Below are 9,241 nucleotides of genomic sequence, written 5' to 3' on the forward strand. Positions count from 1 at the left end.
CCTTCTAAGGCTGCACTGCCACACACCTTCGTAAAACTCAGAGTGACACTCATTAAAAGCAGCAACACAAAGCACTGCATTACCACAGGATTTCAGGCCTGCTTTCTTCCTCTGCCTGGGCTGTAGACTTTCCACCTTCGCAAACCTTCAAACAAAAAACAAGAGGTGACACAATAAATAAGAATACATTTTAAGAAGCAGGGTGAATTTAGGCAAATGTAAAAACCGATCAACTTTGCCCTAGGGGTGTGGCATTGTCTCCCCAGTGCAGTTGGACCTGGGACTTCCTGTTAAAATTTGTGACTATTTCTTCCGTGTGTGAACCCATCTGAGTGACCAGTTGTTATTCTCTCCATCTATACAAGGGCTTGCATGCACCTGCCCAGCAGTCAGAATTAGAGCTGCTACAGAGCATGATCAAATCTCCAATCAGTGGCTCATTCACAGCCTTGGAACACTCTCTACAGGCAAATTGGCAATTAGGTCTCGGGAGAAGAGTTCCCAGGGCATGACAATCAACCCCCTTTCCAGGTTCGTTTTCTCAGGAAAAAAAAAGTCCTAAATAAAATCTAAAAACATCCAAAGCAGCAAGACACCTTCTCCCGCCTGAATCCACATGGGGACTCTGCTGTGATTATTCCACTGTAGAAATTTCACCCACAGAAATACGTTTTTAACCTGCAGGCTTTAACTACAGGTGTTAGAAAGCATGAAATACACATACACACATACAGTCATATAAAGAATAACACATTTATTTTAAAGTATTTCCAAGTATTCCAAGAAATGTTTTATTTTCATATTTTTGTCACTAGGTGTTTGGTGAATTTATACAAAGCAGCCTATTCAATGTGGACACGTATATCTTTTTTAGACTTACAGTAATTGAAGGTACTTCAATAGTAACACACTATCGCACAGAATTATCACAGCTTGTATGATCACCTTTCTTGTAATAAATTAAAGCAATGTGTTGAGGCAAAGAAATCTAAGATTGAATACTACATCCAGGTTTAATTTACCTTCTATTTTTATCATGTCGTACATTTTCTACAATCCAAAAATCTTCTTGCAATGGTCTGTTTTTGGATCAGCCAATTATATCCGATTTATCACCTAAAGAAACCAATTTCCTGATATTGTTATCCAAATTAGAGTTTTTGCAGTGGAAGATTTCTATGCACCTTGTAATAAAGTATATGATTTTCACTACAGTGAGGCATGCAAAGGCATTCAGTCTGCATTTTCTCCCTCTGCTAAATCCATTCAACTCAGCTAGTACCTAATCACCCTTCATTAGAATTGCATTTTGAACATTACAACAGGGTGTCAGTGATATTCACTGTGAATATGAAACAATGGTATTATTCATGCCGACAGGCGATTAATTTTGCACCGTGTTTTTTTGATAGAGGCCGATGATGGCTGCACTCTTAATGGTGCAAATCATATGAGGTCTAGCATTGGGAAATCACCTTTCATCTGTGAGTTCCTTACAGAAACCACCACTGATCAAGGCTCTTTGTACTCCACTAATGAGAAACAATGAACTTGCAACCGGGAGTGCTAAACTGTGGTGGAGTATTTAAATAAAATGCTGTGATCTTTAGGGATCAAAGCCTACAATCATTCAGAAAACAAGTATAAATAAGGATTTTGTCTCCTTGACATAACTGAGAATTAGGATATTTTGATATTAAGATGTTGTTCATGCACAACACACTGATGAGGATCAGTAATGGTGGAAACTGTTAAATGCACTGATCCACACCTCATCGGCACACTGATTTCACAGAGAAAATTTGCCATTAAAGGTCAGCCTGAAATAGCCTGGGGGTACTACAGGTTCCTGTTGTGCATAGAAACCTAGACCTTGAAAAGAAAAGGTGGCAAGATTTTTTTTTGGTTGTTTTCAATGTAGCTGCCAGTGCCCAACTCTGTTACTTAGCAGTTGTTTTTGTCACGATTGTAGTCCCTCCTCCTTAAGGGCGCTCTGGCTCTTTCACTTTGGACCTGATTTTGTGCACCTGCCCCTTGTTCCAGCCTCCTTCCCGTCCCCCTTAAAAGCCAGACACTCAGTCTGTTCGGGGCTCTGCACTGATTCCCATATTGTGCGAGCCCGGAACCTGAAATCGCCTGGCTCCCTTATGATTTTAAGTTTCTGTTCCTGTTCCCCCTGCAGGTTACGATCCTGTTTTTAACCTGTCCGTTCTCGAATGGACCGCCCGGTTTAGGCCTTTGCCCATTATTTGGATTCCCCGTTTGGATTACCTCTGGATTGTTTGCCCCGGACTCACCCCCCTGGACACCTGCGCAGCATGGACGCACCCATATTCATTCCTGATTCCTGCATGGCTTTTTCCCCAGTGTTTCCTCACTCCACCCCAGATTGTGTCGTCCGCATAGGGTCTGGAAAGAACTGTTCCATTACAGTTTTGTTTTTCTGGCTTCTTCAATGGGAGAGATGATATTTCATTACATTGATTTATAATACCTGTTAATTTCACCCACCTTCCCTTTCTGACCCAAGGAGCTGGCTAACAGGACCAAGGCCCTGCTACCAGCAAAGGTACAGTAGGTGACATCTTCTACAGGGCTCGTCACCTTTTAGTCTACTGGAATGAGTTTTAGACCTGTTGTTCTGGTCTTTTCACTGATAACGTGGGTGAAGCCACGCTAACAACATTGTTAGACTTATTGGTTTTGTGTAAATGCTGAGATGCGGCCTCAGCTGAAAACAGCTAAAGATAATATGGTAATAATAGCAAACTCATGAGCTGAATGAAATCCCTGTGTAATGGGATTTACTCCCTTAAGGGCGTAAACTTTAGCTCATATGGTCATCAAAATACAGTAGGGTCTCAGCACGTGCCAATTTAACATTTTGTCTGGCCCACAGAGTCTTGGATTGAAGAAGAGCAGAGGGGGATGAAACCGAGCCGAAAGTTGTTAAGCAAAACTTTCAAAGGAGCAGCACAACAGACTAGGATTGCAAAACCAAAATAGCTGGTGAGCAAGCCTCTTCCAACCCCTACTACCCAACATCTGCATCTCAATGTGGTCTTATTTTTGTGTTGTAACAAACACCCCAGGTTCTGTGTCAGCGATGTGGGGAATGACAGGCAGGAGATGAACTTCACAGGCTCTCTGACAGTTCTATTGCCTTTTTCATTGCAGTGTGGGTGAGCCAATCACAGAGCAGGGAGGTTTCTGGGAAGGTAGAGAGAGGAAGTGCAGGCATCCGCTGGACACAAAGGAGGGATTCATGTTTATTTTAGCTGATTACTGTTGGTTTGTGATTACTTATGTTTTGTTTTGGTTGATCAATGTATGTTTCAGTGGATCCATGGTTACTTATGTCGTTTAACCATACATATATACTGTACTACATTGGGGATGGGGTGCACTTGGTGATATGCAAATTTGGCTATTAATGATTTGGCTCTCTGCACTGAACCCTTGTGAATCTTGAGACGCCACTGTATTGTAATTCAGTTTTATTGATCTTTCTCTTTGATTCACTTCTCAAAACTGGCAATCTCAAAGGGGCAGTCCACTGAGTATCACCATGTTCAAATTATGTTAAGCTGCCAGTGAAATTGGTTCATAACCTTGACCTTCCCACTTGCTATGGTGGTTGTTAAAAGAGAGTAGTATCCTAACCCCAGGTTAACCAGGCATAATAGGGAAGTCCTAATGAAAGTCTCAGGCTGTGAATACTGAAACATGTTAATATGCTTCCAATGCCAAGAATGAGAGACCCAGAGGCACCGAGCTCTGACTCACACTGGCACAATTGCAGAGAGGTGAGGTTTTTGTGAGAGCAAGCTTTTTTACTTCCAAATACTGCATCACTTTTCTTTTGTCTTGACAATAAACAAAGGAGATAGGCCTGGGGACAGATTTGGCACAATGAAAGTATATAGTAAACATTTGAAGAGCTTGGAATCGTGTAATTTATTTTGCAATTAACTTCATCAGAATGCAAGATGCAAACATCCTGCGCGCAGAGGTGTCCAGTTCGAACAGCAGCAGGAAGACTAAAACAGCGAAGCTAATTAAAATTATAATTACCCTGCACGTTGAAACACTAGACTGCTCATTCACCAACTGCCGAGATGGACACAGTCTGGGGCAAACAGCAGGTGTTTCTGGCTAGTGTTGTTGTTTTCCACGGACAGACAAACCATTCCAGACAGCAAAGAAACAGAATACATGGCCTGTCTTGATCATGTATTTTTATCCACAAACCAAATTCTACTTTCTGCACCACATTAACAACAAGAAAGCAAAGAGATGAAAATGTTTCTCTTTTAATTGTGGGGAAAGTGGTATCAACATACTTTAATATGATGTGGTCTTGCAGTCAAGAAATAACCTTAATTTCAGCTGTACAGTCTTCCCCCAATACCCTCAATAGCCCAAATAATCTCAATGACCTCATCAACCTCAGCTATCACTCAAAAGGCTGCCTTTGAGTGATAGAAATGACTGTGATTCCTCCTGCTTCTCACCTGACAGCAAAAAGAGGTGCTGTCTGCCATCACTAGAGTAAATAACCTAGTTCATTTGTTACAAGAGTAAGTGATGCTAGCTCTTTCTACTGTCCTGGCAAAATAAAATAGATACAAATAAATCTAGTCTGCCTTATTTAACTGCCCTTGTTCAGCTGGAAATCTTACCTCTACTCCTTGCACCTTTTAAGCTTTTCCCTTGGTCTGTGTCTAACTATATATCCTTCCATCTACAAGCAGTAATGCTGGCACTCTGGAACCTGTGCTGGAAACACAGGGTGCTAGATAGGGCTACACTCATGACAAGATCCCATTCCCTATCTGGACATACAGTATTGTGTATAATATAAAACTGCACAAAAGAATATAGACTCCCTCTAAGTTAGAACAGAATGAATTATAATATAAGTATGATTGCTAGTTGTTATAAGAGACGGGAGCAAGAGGAAGGCTTTACAGAAGACTGCATCACATACTGTAAGAAAGAAAACACAACGTTTCGGCCGTGGAGCCTTCTTCAGAAGAAGAAAACGTGTTTTCTTTCTTCTCTTTTAAGCATGGAGCAAACCTATTACTTGTTCCTTTGCAGCCTAAGCATGCTGACACAGCTCCCACCTGAACTATTACATACCTGAAGAAGGCTCCATGGCTGAAACGTTGTGTTTTCTTTCTTCTTTTTTCAGCATGGAATAAACCTATTACTTGTTCCTTTTACATACTGTATGAACATATACTGTAGTACATACTGTACTGTATATATAGAGCCTTTGCAATGGAATTCACCCTCTGCTAAAGAAATCTTGAGAGAGTAAGGTGTCTATTTCTTTTCAAATAAACTTTCTATTCAGAAGTGCCATGATCAAACTGAACACAGTTATATGTCAAGGAGTATGAATGGATAGAAGATCAAAGAAGACAAGCAAAGTGAAATCTACAGATTACGTAAGAATTATTTCCCTTAAGTCAGTACTTGATGGAAGCACTTTTGGCAGCAATTACTGCAGTCAGTATTTTTAGCCAAATTGCTCAATTTATTAGGGATTGTTGATAGACTGCAATAATCAAGTCTCACCGTAACTATCTATTGGATTGGAAAGGCCACTCAAGGACATTCATTCTCCTTATGTCAGCCCACTTCAGTGTAGCTTTGGCCTTGTCCTTCAGGTCATTGTTCTGCTGAAATGTGAATTTGTGACCTAGTTCTAGATTCTTGGATGACTCAGGCAGGTTCTTCTCCAGGATTTGCCTATACTTTCTAATTTTCCCTAAGTCCTGACAGGTTTTCAAGCCACTGCTGATGAGAACCCGAACTATAACAAAAAATGCCGCCACCACAAACCATGACAGTAGGAATGATATTGACAACGCTGGGCTCCAGCCAGAGTTAAAGCTTCGCGTTTTTGTCTCGTCCGTCAGTAAAACCTTTGACCAAAGCTCTGCAGTACAGCTCATATGAAATTTAGCATGACTTTCTTTCAGTAAATAGTCTTTTCCTGCTGCTCACCCATGCAGGCTAGCTTTGTCTAATGACCGGTATATCACCAACGTGTGTAAAGTGACTCCAGTCTCAGACACAGAACATGTTCAGTTTGGAAGGGCAGCTTGGTCTACAGTAGGCAGTGTCCGGATGGTGTGATCCACATTCCAAAGGGATATGTAACCTCAATCTATTCTGTAACTCTCTACCCCTTTATTCCCAAATAAAGCTGTTTTGAAAGCTCATTCATGGTTCATGGCTGAATTTTCCATCATTAAGTGAGTTGTGCCCAAATTCAAGATTTATCAGTGGGAATACAGACATTGGGTAGCACAGTGGCTAGTATTCCTGCCTCACCGTGTGGGGGCCCCGGGTTCAATTCTGCACCTGACGTGCTTTCTGTGTGGAGTTTGTACTGTAGGTGCCCCCCTTGTGTGCGTGGTTCTCCTCCAGGTGCTCTGGTTTACTCCACACTCTCAAAATACCAGTAAGTTAGTTGGCTTCTGGGAAAATTGGCTCTGGTGTGAGTGTGTGTGTATCCTGTGATGGAACCTGGTATATCCTGTCAGGACCAGGGTGTATCCTGTCTTGTGCCTGTTGCTTTCTGGGATAGGATCTGGCTTCCCTGTGACCCTGAATTGGATGAAGGGGTTAGAAATGGATGGATGGACCAGTACACAGACACATTCACTCTGGGTTTCAAGTTTAACCACTTTGCTTACAATTAGACAGACGCTATCCTGTTTTTCTGTGTGACCTTTCAATCTATTATTTTGCACCTGCATTAATTTAGCAAAAGGGGTGAATACCTCTGCAATTGTACAGTCTCCTAAATGTGTAGTCTTCAGATATTGGTCTTGAGATGAAATAGTTATCCCCTGTCTTTTCTAATTCAACTTTCTCAATACCATGTAATCCAGGGACATCTCAATATTATTTTTATGTTGTCAATTGGTACTAGGTATGTGACACTTAGAGGCATAACCTCTGATTTTCAAGCAACTTGCATGCTGTCTGGTTACCAGTGATTTACAATAGGTGCTGATTGTGTTTCAAGGCCTTTAAGCTTATTGTTTAATGCAAACTGTTTATTAAATATTTTAGGATACAAGTTTAGTGCATTAAGCTCATTCTAATTTTTCATAATTTACCTGAACAGAAGCATCTACTAATATTTTCACATGAGGAAATGGGCCACTATTTTACATTGCATGAATCAGAAACAATCTTTACACATCTAAAGTGTGTTTACTTGCAGGGCAGTATAGCTACAGTAGCTGGTGTTTCATAAGTTTTGAACATTACTACAGGCAGTATATCTACTGTATGTACTAAAAACAAAATCCTACTTAAATGAGAAAACATTACATTAAAAGACTATATCCAGGACTAAAGCTTTGAAAGACTTTTAGCTAAGAAGAGCTCCATTATGATATGTATTCAACCTAGTCAACAAAAGCCTGTGTTTAAATTAAATATGCTCGTCTTCAATTATACCCATTTCTGCCAAACTATTTTCTTAGTTTATTTAAATATCTATTGTTATGCAAAATTGATTAAAAACAGGCTTTCAGAAGTTGTTTTTCCATAGTGTATTAAATGATAATTTAATTTGTTACCCAAACAGATGCATTTATTTGGGGATGATATGCTTTGAACTGCAGGCTCTTAGCAAAGTGAATCTGATTCTAGGAATGATTCACGTACACAGACTCATTGTAGTGAAACATGCTCTTTGAATTTAAATACTATTAAAATATTTAGCCAAACCCCAGATATAAATTTGCACAATGCAATATCTGAATAATTAAAACGGGAAACAAAAACAAACAGAGGTTTAATATTAATAAAATAATAATAATGATACTACACACAGAATTCTTAATGGGTTATATAAATTCAAGCACAATAATTAGGATTTCAGTTTAGTATTCATTTAATCATCGGGGATGCAAATTAAATAACGCAAAGGTAATTCAGAAGCAACCACAGGATCATCACTCATCTCTGCTAGCACATTATAGCAAGGATGAAACTCCAATATTTGTCACCGGCGACATTAACCTTTCAGGTTTTGTCAGTTCATTGAATGAATACAGATTCCTTTCAATAAGCGTCAGAAATGTTTGTCTCCCTTTTGTCTGCTTCTCATTGTGTGGCAGAGGTACAGTCTGAGCTCTGACATTCATGTCCAGAGTGTCGAGGCAGGTTATGGTGTTTGGAGGCCTTGGGAATGATGGCGTATTCCATTGCTAATGGTTTTTGCTGCAACCCTATGGGGACTTCATACGGATTTTTAGTGGTGTTAAAAAATAGTCACAACTGTGCATCCTGTTCACAATGGCCTATATGTTAAAGGAAGGTGCTATTTCCATTGGTGATGAGGTCTTAATGTTGTTGTTTAGTTGAGACATTCAATTTTCTTGGATAATAAAGGATATTAAAGGGGAATATCACTGGATATAGAATCAGGGACGATGCCATTCCAGAGATGAAACGGACCCCAGAAGTAGGCAACTGAAGCTTCCTTTCGCTTGTGTGTGGGAGTGATGTTCACCAGTCCTTGCTGCACTGATAATAGTGGGCATGCTCACATTTGGTTATAAATGCAGCAGCTCGCTGTGGTGCCTGTCTAACTACGTATTTCTGTTGGTCTTCAATCAATTGTCTTTATCAAAGGCCACCAATGCAGAATCTGGGTTTTCGTTTTTTGGGTTGTGCTGCTTTTTGTCATTCCTGGTGACAGCTTTTTCAAAGATTTTGATTAAAGCAGATTTGGATCATAACATTTACAGAATTCTGTTCCCTCCTGAATTGTTTTGGCTTTACTCAGCATGTGTATATGTCCACTCATGACCAAAGTCCCTTGTGATCCTTCTGTTAATGCCCTATGAGTCTCTGAACTCGCCATTTTGGATCAGATATCTTTTTCAAATAGATAAATATTAATGTCCAAGTCTGTGAGTACCACTACATTTTGCAATATCGGGTCTATTTATTCTTATTACTGGCTCATAAATAATGTAATATCACAATTTTGGGCAAAACAAACTAGTATTGGCTTTTAATGTGGTTACATACTCACTCTGCAAATAAGAGATTTCAGCCACTTTAGTCTGAGTTTAGATCAATGCACAATACTTAAACAACTCTTATTGGGGTTACTAATGATCTGTGATGACTCTTAACTCTCCATTCATGCTCTTCTGAACCACACTACTTCATTGGGTACTGTAAATCATGTCATCTT

The sequence above is a fragment of the Lepisosteus oculatus genome, chromosome 7 (assembly GCF_040954835.1).
Source record: "Lepisosteus oculatus isolate fLepOcu1 chromosome 7, fLepOcu1.hap2, whole genome shotgun sequence".
NCBI lineage: Eukaryota > Metazoa > Chordata > Actinopteri > Semionotiformes > Lepisosteidae > Lepisosteus > Lepisosteus oculatus.